General features: G+C 39.9%; 1 long non-coding RNA gene across 3 annotated transcripts; it reads right to left on the minus strand.

Annotated features, from left to right (window-relative positions):
• Nucleotides 1-2,317: 2,317 nt before the first annotated feature.
• On the minus strand, nucleotides 2,318-13,629 carry LOC124979276 (uncharacterized). Of its 3 annotated transcripts, none has more exons than XR_007107643.1 (4): nucleotides 13,039-13,629; nucleotides 12,620-12,693; nucleotides 10,448-10,561; nucleotides 2,318-2,933 (listed from the first exon to the last, which is right to left on the minus strand). It is a non-coding gene; the product is annotated as an uncharacterized LOC124979276 (long non-coding RNA). The 3 variants fall into 3 exon arrangements; XR_007107644.1 differs by having other exon boundaries at nucleotides 12,620-12,728; XR_007107645.1 differs by lacking the exon at nucleotides 12,620-12,693.
• Nucleotides 13,630-14,122: the final 493 nt, after the last annotated feature.

The raw sequence follows: 14,122 nt of genomic DNA on the forward strand, positions 1-14,122 counted from the left end.
AAGAATCTTAGTTCAAAAGGAAGGGAAAAGAGTTCAGAAAAACTTTTTATTTTTTTGGTACCAGGGATTAAACCCAGGGCCATTTAACTTCTGAGCCACATCACCAACCTTTTTTAAATATTTTATTTAGAGACAGGGTATCACTGAGTTACTTAGGGCCTCACCAAGTTGCTGATCTTGAACTCACAATTATAGGTGGGCACCACCTTGCCTGGTGAAAGCTAATTTTTGATGGCATGAAGGGTGTGCATAGGAAGAACAAAATGAAAAAGAGTTTGTAAGACCAATCTGTCTGATAACTGACATATATTATGAAAGTTCTGTTGACACAGGGGAAAATTGTGCTCAGACAAGAAAAAACAGCTTCTTAGCAGCCTCTAGAAGTGCATGGGAATCCTACACACGAAGTCAATTTATGCAGAGCATGAAAGAAACTAGAATGAATGAGTTAGGGAAGATAACCTAGAGGGAGTTGCAATTATCTGATGGGTACACCACTACCATCACTCATTCAGAGTCCAGGAATTTAATTTTGGGGGAAAAATATAAATTTTAGGGGAAAAAATATAAATTTTATACTTTGTGGACAAGAAGGGAAAACTAATAATAAAGAGAGTTAGAATTTTCAATTTGCAAATGAACATCCCTATCATTTCTATTAACATAAAATATAATACACATTTACTTTATCTTCTGTGTTTAAGGTACAAATATTATCTAAAATGCATCTCCACTTTTTGTTTTAAGTAATATAGAAAGTTGACAGTATTATTTGTGATACAAGCATAGAGACAAATATTAAACTGCTATAGATGATTGCTGATCATGTTATTTTTATAATTGAAAGAAGTATTTCAAATATATTAACAAAAAAAGGTTACTTAACCACTTTTAAAAACAATTTAGTTGTAGATGGACACAACACCTTTATTTTGCTTATTTATTTATTTATTTTTACATGGTGCTGAGGACGGAACCCAGTGCCTCACACATACTAGGCAAGAGCTCTACCACTGAGCTATAGCCCCAGCCCCTATTTAAGTTTTTCATCTTAAAATGGGAGAGTTTCAGAATCTGGACTTTATGTCCTTCAAGTTTTAATATTCCTTGGGACTAAATATAAATAATTTTAAAAATCTAGTTTTACTTTAAGTTGATAGAATCCAATGGCATTTATGCAGAGTACACTAAAAATGGGCAGTAATTATTAAAAATGCTCAAGAGTGATGATCCAGGTGCAGATTCCATTTCTATCCTCATAACCTGAGCAACTGAGCAAATAAATTATTTGACCTCCCTAATCCTCAGTTTCTTTTCTGGTACACTATAAACATTAACATTTCCATTAAAGTTAATAGGCAATTTAAATGAACTTATGGGTGTACAGTGCTTAACATAATAACTGGTGTATAATTGCTCAATAAATGGCATCTATTATTATGTTTACTATTATCATTGTGAACTCATCAGTGGGTAATATCATGCAAGCACTTGGTTTTAAACAGCACTTGATAGTTTTCAAAATGAAGTATTTAGACTGAATATCTTTTTCTGACACAATGTCAAGTCCAGTAATTACTGCAGAAGAGAGTTCAGAAAAGTGTTTTGAGACATTTCACAAAACAATAGTACCATGTAGTTAGATGTGGAGCAGAGTAGGGTGAAATAATAACTTTCATTTGTGCTAGTGCATACATACATGTGTGTGTGTGTATTAAACCCAGGGCAGCTCTATCACTGAGCTACATCACCAGCCCTTTTTATTTTTTATTTTAGGACAGGTCTCACTAAATTACCCAGACTGGCCGGGAACTTGCTATCTTCCTCAGCTTCCCAAACCTCTGGGATTACAAGTGTGCACCACCATACCCAGCAGGATAACCACTTTCAAAAAAAAAAAAAGTCCCCATATTTCTTCCTTCAACTTTTTATAAATGTTTGCTACATAAATGGAAGTGTCTGGGATCACACATGTGATACCACCAGTATAGTCACACCCAGCAACAGAGTCATAGATAGAGGTATTCCAAGGATCTTTCCCAGTCTTAGGATTCAGTCTAAGTTAGAATGAATGTTCAGGAGAAAGGTGTTGAATCAGATGATCACTCTCCCCTTCCATGCTTCAGCATCTCTTCACAATCTCATTTGCAACACCACTAAATGCCACTACCCACTCAGGTCACCGATCACCAAACACCCAAGAGCCAAATTTTATCATAGTCTATAGAAAGATTGCATTCAAGGGCCATATTCAGTTGCTTTTTGGAGACCTTCATCAAATTATTCAAGATTCCTCTCAAATTCTGTCCTGAAAAAAAAAAAGAATAAAGAAAATTATCAGATACACATGTTATCATAAAATGGATGTCCATTATTTATATTCAAGGATGGTAATTGTAAAATGATCAAGTGCAGATGACATCTAAAATTGACAATTATAAGAATATTTATAGAGAGCTGGAGTTGTAGTTCAGTGGTAGAGCACTTGCCTAGCACATGTGAGGCACTGGGTTTCATCCTTGGCACCACACAAAAATAAATAAATAAATAAAATAAAAGTATGTCTATCTGTGATTAAAAGTATATTTTAAAAAAAGAATATAGAAGTGAAAAAGCAAAAGCAAAAACAAGCTACAGGTATGTAGCTTGGTGGTAGATAAAGTACTCACAGAACATGCCTGAAGCCATGGATGCAATTCTGGAACTGCATAATAAAAAATTTTTTAGAATCTGTGTTAGTCAGCTTTTTATTCCTGTAACCAAAATACCCAACAAGAACAACTTAGAGGAGAAAAGATTTATTTTAGCTCACAGTTTCATAGGTTTCAGTCCATGGTCAGCTGCCTTTGTAGTTGGCTGCTCTAAGCCTGAGGTAAAGCCAGATAATCATGGTGGAAAGGCAAAGCAGAGGGAAACTGTCCACCTCATGGCAGCTGGGAAGCAGAGAACAAAGGGCGGAGAGAAGATAAACCTTTCCAGGGCATGCCTCCAACTAGGTCCCACTTTCCAGCTATCAATGTATTAATCCACCAATGAGATCAGAACCCTCATGATCAAGTTATGTCCTACAAGCCCACCTCTGAACACATGAGCCTTTGGCAGATATTTCAGATCCAAACCATAAGAGCACCCTACAAGCAGACATGGTAGTGAAGGGTGACATTAGGAGCTCAAAATTGACAGCAATTTATATGAAACTCCAAGAATATGTGGGGAAAAGGAAATCACTATAATTTGTGGGTATATTAAAAATAGTGAAGTTGGTGAGGGAGGAGGATTACAAGTTCAAGACCAGCCTGGGCAATTTAGCAAGACTGTTTCAAAATTTAAAAAAATAAGAATAAAAAACAACTGAAGATGTATCTCAGTAATAAAGCACCCCTGGGTTCAATCCCCAGTAGCAAAATTTAATTGACTAATTAATTAATTAATTATTTGAAAAGGCTCAGTTGTAGAACACTTGGCTTTGCTTTTTGCAAGGTCCCATGTTCAATCCCCAGTACGGAAAAACAAACACAAACACAAAACAAACAGAAACACTGATTTATTTCCTTAACTCCCAGATGCCAGAATCTGCTGAAGTAGGTCTCACTGGGTCAAACCAAGCTGCTCAACCCTGCATGTGCTCCTCCCAGGAACTCTGGAGCCATCCTGTTCCCCTGCCTTCCCAGCTTCAAAAGGCTGCCAGCACTGCTTGGTTTCTGCCCCTTCCTCCATGTCAGCACTAGCAAAGGCACGTCCTTGACTTGTCCTTATATCACCTCCCTCTCACCTGTTTTTGTCATCACATCTTTATCTTACTCTGGCCCCCTCATCTAACTTTAGAAGCATTTGTGCTTCCACTGGGCCAACCAGGATAAAATTCTGGATGGTCTCTCTATTTTTAGATGACCTGGTTAGCAACTTACCTTCATCTTCAAACTTAACTCCCTTACCAAATGACATAACATGTTCCTAAGTTCATGAACTAGGATGTGGACATTTTAAGAGACAGTCCTGCTACCCTAGGCCTCTCCATTAACTCTCTTTAATGAGGAAAAGGCACCAGCTCCCCCCAAAATCTGGTCTTCTTTCTTTGTTAATCATTTTTTTTTTAAATTTGGACTCCCTCAATTTATATATTTTATAGTAGGAATAATTAATTTCTTTTTTGTTTTATTTATTTATTTATTTTGGTACTAGGGATTGAACCCAGGGGCACTTAACCACTGAGCCACCTCCCCAGCCCCTTTTTTATTTTTTATTTTAAGGCCGGGTCTTGCTTAGTCACTTAGAGCTTCACTAAGTTGCTGAGGCTGGATTTGAACTCGCCATCCTCCTGCCTCAGCCTCTTGAGCCACTGGGATTACAGGCCTGTGCCACCACACCCAGCAGAATAATAAATTTCTACTGCAAAAAAATTTGAGGATCCTAAAAAGCTCAGAAAGAATGTCAGAGTTACCCATAATTATACAGATTATTGCTGTAATATTTTGGCGTATTTCTAAACCTCTGTTACCTCTCTACGCATGTATGAATTTTTGCTTCTGAAGCATTGAATCCTGCTAATTTATCACATAAATAAGACAGACACCACAAACCACAGACTGTGAAAGGAATCCTACACAGCCATGGGTCACTGTATACCTATGGGCATGTGGTGGCAGCAGGCGGGTGGGGGGGATGGCAATGATCATTGTCTTCTTGTGAAGTCACTCACACATTACACCTTATAGGATTGGAGGAATATCATGTGAAACTAATCCCATTGTAAAATATCAAAAAATACAACCTTTCAGAATTAGATTTTCTGATTTTCATGTTTGTTTCACAAAACATGACAATCATCACTGAGGCCTGGTGCCCTAAATACATACACTGTACAAGTATTAAATTCAAGATATATGAAAAACAAGATGGCAGTAATTAGAGGGTTGTGGTTGTGACTCAGTGGTAGAGTGCTTGCCTAGCTCATGTGAGGCACTGGGTTCCAGCCTCAGCACCACATAAAGACTAAAAAAAATAAAGGTATTGTGTCTGTCAATAAAGGAAAAAAAAGATGGCAGTAATTAAAAATAGTTACACAAACCTCCCACATCAAGGGGAACATAGATTCAGCCTTTTGCCAGTGTTCCTAATTTGGCATCTTCTCAAATTAGAATCTCTTAGCTTCATTTCTGATGCATAATCACGTCTCTGCCCTCAACTTGCTTACGGAGAGGGAACATTTCCTCCCTGTGTCATAGAATCATTTTTGCCAATGTTGCTAAATAAAAAGAATCTCCAAGGTGTGTGCCTATAAACCCAGCTACTCAGGAGGCTGAGGGGAGAGGATCACAAGTTCAAGGCCAGCCTCAGTAACTTAGTGAGCCCCTATCTCAAAATAAAAAGGACTGGGGATATAGCTCAGTGGTGAAGTACTTACCTAGCATGTGTGGGACCCTGGGTTCAATCCCTGGTACCTACCCTAGAGAATGTAGGCTGGATGACTTGAATTTTTTTCCTCACATCCTTGTTGGAAGTAGTCTTTTTTTCTGTCCATAGTATGTAGATAGGGCAAATCGATATGTATTACATGATAAATTTCCTGATTCCCCTAAACTTTTGAGGGAAATTTTACTCTATAATATACCAAAGAAGTTTTGACATTTCACCTTAATTTATTGTAGGTCACTTTTGGGTGCAAGTTTTGATCAACCAACCAAGTAAACAGTGGGAGCCTCTCCCAGCAGCTCAGACGAACACAATGGATACAGAATCTCTAGTTAGTGCGCCTAAATCAATGAATGAACTCAGATTGGTTCAACATTATATTTCAATCTCCTGCTTCTTCATCCTTACTATTCATTGCCATAATTGTATATCCCAGGAATTTTGTCCATATAAACTGGCCAAGTCTTACAATGTTTCTGGTTGTATTTCACCTTCTCATTAGTCATGGCACTTCATATATTTCCCTCTGGGATTTGCTGAGACTTGATTCTGATTATTTGTCCAAAGTAATGAAACCTGATGGTAGTAAATCCTAATGAGGATAGCAGACCCCTGTGAGGCAAACTACATAGGGGAGGCCATTGGAGGTTCTTCAGGCAAATGGAGGTGGACCTCTCAAATAAGGAAGGAAAGGCTACTTATCATGCTTAGTGGTGGGAAGGTGGGTTTCAAGATTTGAAACTTCATCAGAATCAAGCCATATGACGCCATCCCTAATGTTAACATAAGAGATTCTGTGAGAGTTTACAAGACTCGGGCCTACAGTTCCATTTTTTTTTTTTTCCTTGTTTCTTGTTTAAGACAGTCATAGAAGTTTTCAGGTCCCTAACTTGAGCTAGAATTTCTTTTTACTCATTTTATTCTTTTTTTCCACATTTTTTTATCGGTGCATTATAGTTGTGTATAATGATGGGATCTGTTGTTACATATTCATTACATGCACACAATGTAACAATATAATTTGACCAGTATCACTCCCTAGCACTTCCCCCTCCTTCCCCACCTCCCACCTCTTGGTCTCTTCCCTCTATTGATCTCCCTTTGATTTTCATGAGATCACCCCATCCCACCTTTCTTTCCCTTTTTCCTCTCTAGCTTCCACTTGAGAGAAAACATATGACCCTTGACCTTCTGAGTTTGGCTTACTTCGCTTAACATAATGGTCTCTAGTTCCATCCGTTTTCTTGCAAATGACAATTTCATTTTTTCTTTATGGATGAATAAAACCCCATTGTGGATATATACCACATTTTCTTTATTCATTAAGCTAGAAATTTAGGGTTGTAAGCTCATCGTTTTGTTTTTCCTATTCCTCTGGTGCACTGAAAAGCAATTAACCATAAGAAGTATTCTGTTACTGTAACTAATACCTGAGATAATCAACATATAAAGAGAAAATGTTTGTTATGGCTCACAGTTTTAAGAGGTATAGTTTACATCTAAAGTATCCCACAAAGGCCCATGTGTTAAAGTCTTGATCCCAGTTTGATGCAATTGGGAGGTGGTGGAAACTTTAAGAGTCAAGGCTTAGTGATGGGTTTTAGGTCAGTTAGGAGAGTACCCTGAAAGGGGATTGTAGGAACACAGCCCTTTTCTCTCTCTCTTGATTCCTGGTCATGAGATGACAGCTTTGTTCCACCTCATGCTCCCTGTAATGCATGCACTGCTTCCCTGTAGGCCAAAACCAATGGGGTCAAGTCATTAACTAATAAACCTGGGAGCCAAAAATAAACCTTTTCTCTTTATAAGTTGATTATCTCAATTATTTGTTCAGTAAGGGAAAGCTAAATAATACAGAAAGTTGGTATTAAGTGGGGTCATTGCTGTGACTATTCCTGATTATGTGGGAAAGCATTTGGAAGTGATTCATTGTAGGAGTTTGGAAAAGTTTGAAAAAGCAGGTTAGAGAAAGTTTAGAATACCTGAAGGGAGCTTAACAGGTGATTCTGGTGAGGGCTCAAAAAACTAGAATTCTGATATGGAGATAGTAAAGGCAAGGCTGATGAGGTTTCAGATGGAAATGAGGATTCTGTTGGGAATTAGAGTAAAGGTCACCCATGTTACATGATTGCCAAAAATTTGGCTTTCTTTTGTCCATGCACAAAGACTTCGTGGGAGGTTGAGCTTAAATATGATGGACTAGTTTATCTGGCAGAGGAAACCTCAAAGCACTCAATCTGTGGCATGGGTATTATTCATTTCCATCTGAAACCTGGCTGCTTTTAAGCAAGTTTGCAGTGAGAAAAAGAAACAAAAAGGAACAGAGCAGAGATCACTATTTGTCTACTTTGCCCTCTCAGATTCTAATTTATTTTTGACCTCCTGAAGGTATGTCCCTTCTTCAAGCCTGTGACCTTCTCTCTGGGGGTGCAGGAGATAACTTGAGAATTGTGATATTTTTGGCAATGTTACTATGAATTGTTTCATGGGTAGAAATTAACTCAAATAATTACGTTTATTGACCCTCCCAGAACTTAAACCTTAGAAAAATAACAATTGAATATTTAGTTTTCCTCCAAAGAGAAATTAGAAGTGACAAGTTCCAGTGTTTGAGAAGTTAGCCCTGGGTATTAAGCTCAAAATGGAAGCTCTTGCATTCACCCTGGGGCTGAAGTGAAACATCAATAAAAGTTGGTTGCAAGGAGGTTTCTTAATCCACAAGATACATTGCTTTAACCAAAAGAAAGTTATGTTTCCATTGGATTCTGGACTCTTCTAGGTTTGCATATGGAAGTTATAGAAACTTACATTCTGAGGGAAATAAAGAACAACTTATAGGAGGGCAATTGGTCTGCCAGTCTAGTCTCAAAATTATTTGACTAATAGGTGTTCTCATGAGCCCAAAAATGTGTTCTATCACATGACTTTGCCTGTCATGTCCCCAGTGTCCAAAGCCTCCCCAGGATGACAGTTAAAAGAATTTGAAAGAGCAGAGGACCAAAGAGACTCATTAAAAAAGGGTATGTTGGGCTAGGGATATAGCTCAGTTGGTAGACTGCTTGTCTCACCTTCACATGGTGATGGGTTCTAATCCCTAACACCACTTAAGAAAAGGATGAGTACATTAGAGTCCTAGTTTCTGAGTAGACACTTTTCACATGTGAGTTGCAGTGTCCCCACCCCTTTCTGACTGAATACATTACATTTATTGACCCGCCCAGAACTTAAACCTTAGAAAAATAACAATTGAATATTTAGTTTTCCTCCAAAGAGAAATTAGAAGTGACAAGTTCTAATTGGTCTGCCAGTCTAGTCTTGAAATTATTTGACTAATAGGTGTTCTCATGAGCCCAAAAATTTGTTCTGTCACATGACTTCCCCTGTCATGTCCCCAGTGTCCAAAGCCTCCCCCTGTGTCTAAATTTAGGGCACCTGTATAGCGTGTACTTACAATTTTATTTTGTCTTGGTAACCATCTTTAAATATGTTTAACTTTTTCATACCAAAAGTAGGACTCAGTCACTCTTGACACAGTTTCTAATACTATATATATCCCACTCAAGTGGATCCCAGTAGGTGGTCAGAGATATTTAGAGATATCTCTCCCACCTTGTAGGCTGGGCTTTCTTCTTTCCCTCTGTTTCCTTTAAATGGATCATTCAGACATTTGCCCATGAATTTAAAGTGACCACCTATCAGTCACAGTATGACTTCCTTGAACTTGTGTCTGCTTGCTTTAAACTCACCAATTAAAGTTCCCCAAGAGAAATGCTTGTATAATGCCCATGGAACTAATATAGGGGTTGGCACAAGAGTCCTCCCCCTTCTTACTCCTTCTCTCTCTCTTCTCCATGACCTCCTCCCTATGTGTGACTTCTGGGTATGCTGACCCTTCAAAATTTCTAAGTTTTTTTTTTTTTTTTTTTTTTTTAACTCAAATTTTCACATGTGATTGTTGTCATAAGGCCCAATCTGGTCCCTGGTGGTGAGGTCACCCTGAGGAGATCATGCAGATGTATCTCCTGCTGAAGTTCTTCTTTCTGGGTCTCTGATGGCAGCTGGAAACAATAGCTAGCAGCTAAACTGATAGCTCAAAGAGTTTCACTCAAAACAACATGATATGCAAAATTCAACTGCATTATACACCAGGAGTAATATCTTCAGAAAGAATTCAGACAGCATTTCAGCAATTGAGAACTTAGCAGCCTATAGGCCCTTGTTTAGGAGCATTGCCTTCCCTTGGGAGCAAAGACCCAGTACTTTCACATTCTAAATCAAAAATGCCACATCTCATTCAGGACTCCCAACCTGAAAACAAAGCACCAATTGAAAGTTTTCAACCCCTAGACTCTGGAACTCCTGGAAGCTGCAGGAGTCAGAGCACTGGCACAGATCTGAGATATGAGATTGTTCCTGGAAAACAAAGAACAGTGGGACTCTTCCCTACCCCCCACATTTCTTTTCTCTTTCATTGTATTGCTTAATCAGGTCATTCTTCTCAAGCTTCAATTCCTCTTTTCTACCTTCCCCTCAGAAGTAGGAAATTCCTATGGCTCCTGTCACTTTCCTTTGTTCTATTTGAGCAAATTTCAAGTCCAATGCTTTAGTTAGGTCTTCATGATTTTAGCACTTCCAATCCAGGTTTGAAGGTCTCAGGGCATTTGACTGTTTGAAAATGGTGAACATTCAAACCAAGTCAGTCCTTGAAAAAGAACTCGAATTGGACAGAAAACCAGCCATGAAGCTCAGTACTATTTATTCATATCAAAGAACCACTGGGTCAGGGCCAAAGTGCAGAAAACATGATCTGTCATGTTTACCCGACTTTTTGTTTCTATTTCCTTTATGTTAAACTTTAGATCATTCATTTTCATGGAGATAATGATATAATTACGTCTCCTACGGGTGTTTCTACCTTTCCAGTACGTGCCCCATCTAACCTTGCCATTTTATTTATTTATTGTTGATATAAAGGTCATTAAGAAATTTTACCCAGGATTAAGAAAATTATTATAAAGACAGAAAAACAGCCTACCTCAATCCAATTATGATCCCATTTTGTTTTTTCTCAGATAAAAATATCCTACATGGAAAGCAGGCAGAAACAGAATTCTTTGTGATTTTCATGTACCCATTTCCTCCAAGGTTTCTGTAGAAGTGCAAGAAAAAAATCAATAGCACCTTTGGGCTCCCCATTGAGACCTGGTAATAGAAGATCTATCACTGCTGCATATTGGGGATTTTATGGTGAGACTGCAATAAATCACCGAGTCAATCTTAAAGCAGAAGATGGAACCATCTTTATTCACCAACTGGCTGTCTGGATTCAACAGCTGGTGGGATGGCTGCAAGTTTGCACCTTTTGGCCCCCTCCAGGGGTTAGAGCATACCTTTTTATACCACAAGTAAAGCATGTCAGTACATTAATCATAAGTGGCTGTTGCTATGACTTAAAACCACTAACAAAAGTCACGAGATCTAAGATCATAAGCAGAAGAGGAAGTGAGTCAAAACAACCCTAGTGAGTACAATTTAAAGAATGTTTACTAATGTCTAGACAAACATTAACATTCTATGTGGTTAGGGTACATTGCCCAAGAAAAATGGAAATCAAAAAGAGAACAATTTTACATTGTATAAGAATTGCCTACCCAAAGGACTTAAAATCAGCATATTACAGAGATACAGCCACATCAATGTTCATAGCTGCTCAGTTCACAATAGCCAGATTGTGGAACCAACCTAGATGTCCTTCAATTGATGAATGGATAAAGAAAATGTGGTATATATATACAATGGAATATTACTCAGCCATAAAGAATGATAAAATTATGGCATTTGCAGGCAAATGGATGAAATTGGAGAATATCATGCTAAGTGAGATAAGCCAATCTCAAAAAACCAAAGGACGAATGATATCGCTAATAAGTGGATGATGACACATAATGGGGGGTGGGAGGAGTTAGTGTTAGGGTTAGAGTTAGGGTTAGGGAGGGGGGCAAGAATGGAGGAAGGAAGGACTGTATAGAGGGAAAAGAGGGGTGGGAGGGGTGGGAGGGAAGGGGAAAAATAACAGAATGAATCAAACAACATTACCCTATGTAAATTTATGATTACACAAATGGTATGGCTTTACGCCATGTACAAACAGAGAAACGACATGTATCCCATTTGTTTACAATAAAAAAAGAAAAAAGAATTGCCATTTTGTGTTGCCAAACATGTCATCCTAAGCAACTGTTGATGGGTACAGAGGCCGAGTTTTTTTTCCATGAGAGAAGGGTAAAATGGAGTCTGTTTGGTAATTGCCCATATAGCCTGACCCATAACAGGGAAAGGCCCAATTGAAGATGCATCACAAATCTGGGTGACTTTGTCTACAAGGACTCAGATTGGAGGCAAGACAAGTCTCAGAGCTAGTATCACAGGGCAGCCACATCCCCAACAGTACCTATCCGGACCATCTGAAAAGCTCTTGAGAAATTTCCCCTTTCCTTTGATCCATTTTCTACATGCTCCCTCCCCCTCCCCCTGCCAACCACAGAACTTTAGTGGCCAGAAAGCTTTAAGACCACTGCAGAACACACAGAGCCAGGTAGGAGCAAAGGAATAGCTATGCTTCCCTGTTTTGGAACTCAGGTTGTCTGAAAGCCCCATAGTCCTCCCAAGAAACTAGGAGAGATCAGGAGGGCAGCTTGTGCTGGCAGGATGAAAAAGTATGCACCTGGTCTGTTCTCCCACGGAAAGCCCAGCAGAACTCTTCTACCTGAAACTTCTCTAACAGCTGATCAGAATGACTGTTCAGTTCCTAAAGGGACAAGAGGGACCTTGTGAGGACACTTCCCTGGTCTTCAAGGAAGATCCCTGAAAATTCTGGCTTTGAGATACACTGCCAAAAGGAAGGAGCAACAGCAACCCAACCAAAGGATCTTGAGATTTCTGTGAGTTACTCTCAAATGGTTTAGGAAATCCATAAACATGGAAAGAGAGTAGTAATAAGGCAATGTGGGAATTTGCGAACTGGCAAATCTACATGAAGAATATTCTTGCAACTTTTGGAATGTTTTAAGTTTTTGGAAAAGGAGTTATTGGAAGTCATGTCTCAGGTTCTTTTTGGGTAAAAACTTTAAAAAGTAGACAATAAACTCTGAGATGAAAGGAACAAGAGTGGAGGTAAGTCCCTGCCCAGCTACTCTCTACATCTCACCTGTCCCAGCCTGGGGCTGGCCCTCACTGGAGTCTTGAAAGTCGGTTTTTCTGCATTTGGCAGACCCCATACCTCTGGAGATAAATAGGAAGATTCTTCAATGCAGAAACTGCAAAAGAATTCCCCTAACAGTCATCAAAGAGGTGAAAACGACAAATTTTAGCCACGAGACCACCAGTAACAACGAACCACACTTTTTCTTTTTCAATCCTCTCAGCAAGAACTCCATTGCACTGACCTCTGAAAAGCCCTGCCTTCTCTTTCTGTCGCCCGCCTTCCTCCCCAAGAATTGTTCCAGAAGACAGTCCCCTCCCTGCTTTCTGCAAATTGAGAGCCTACACAAAACGTTCTTCAGAGCCCTCCCATCCACTGGCGCCGGCTAGATGGACAAGTCCGGGAGGAATAGCCTCACAACTGACCTGGAAATGCGCCTTTCCGAGGCTGTGGCATGCGGAGAGATTGTTGTCCGAACCAGGGCGATGGAAGGAGTTTCCCGGAAGAAGCGGGAGGAGAGGTCTCCGGGGAGAGAGGACCGCAGGATCCCCAACGACAAAATCTCAGGATCCCCAACATCATAAATGATTCCGAGGGATGCAGAAACCGAGACAGTCGGGATGGAAAACTCTTTCAAGCAAGGTTCGGGGCTCTGAACTGATCTCCAGCCTTCACAGCACACACACACAACGTGCTGCTTTGCGGTTGCTCAGAGCATATGCTTCTTCCATATGCTCAGTCAAAAAAACTTGTTGACATTAGTGTTTTCATCAGAACCCACAACAAATTCGTGTTTTATTCTCGGTAAACCGTGTGGACCTTGGGCTACACAATCTCTCCCCTTTCAGGATCTCTGAATCTGAGCAAACGACTCTTCTGATAGTCCAGAGGGATCAATTTTATGCGCGATTCTCTGTCCAGGATCCTTAGTCTCGAAGTTGGACGTAAGTGCACTTTTTCTTTGAATCTGCCCCTTTTCTGGATCTGTTCTCTAGGGTGAGGTAAAGGACTGAGTTTCTTCTGCGTCAGTTCCTCTCTCCGAGTCAGGACCCTCCTACGCCTTTTCTTTCCGCCCGCAGGGGGTGCTTTATTGGGTTTGATGAACCTGAGCGTCATATGTCATGGGGCAGTACACCAAGTGAGTTTCTGGTTCCTCAGGCGCCGAACGCCTGTGTAGCTTCTGTAGTGGAAAGAACAGTTGCCCCCACCTTTACAATGTTTATTTGAGGCAAAATACCCCCACACCAATGTGTGAGACCCCAGAGGATCCAAATGCGACAGAAAGGTGAATCCTCTCCTCTCCCCTCCCCTACTCTCCGCTTTCCTCTCCTCTGCCCTCCTCCCCTTCCCTCCCCTCCTCTCCTCCGAGTGGGCGGAGGAAGAGAAAATATAAAAGATAGGAAGGGCGGTGGAGGAATTTCATGAAATTTCCTGATCTAGTTTCCATGAAGTTTGTCTCAAGTTCGTTTCAAGTTTTAGAACTTGGCTCTCCATGGAGTTCAGTTGCGT

This window comes from Sciurus carolinensis, chromosome 1 (genome assembly GCF_902686445.1).
Source record: "Sciurus carolinensis chromosome 1, mSciCar1.2, whole genome shotgun sequence".
Taxonomy (NCBI): Eukaryota; Metazoa; Chordata; class Mammalia; order Rodentia; family Sciuridae; genus Sciurus; species Sciurus carolinensis.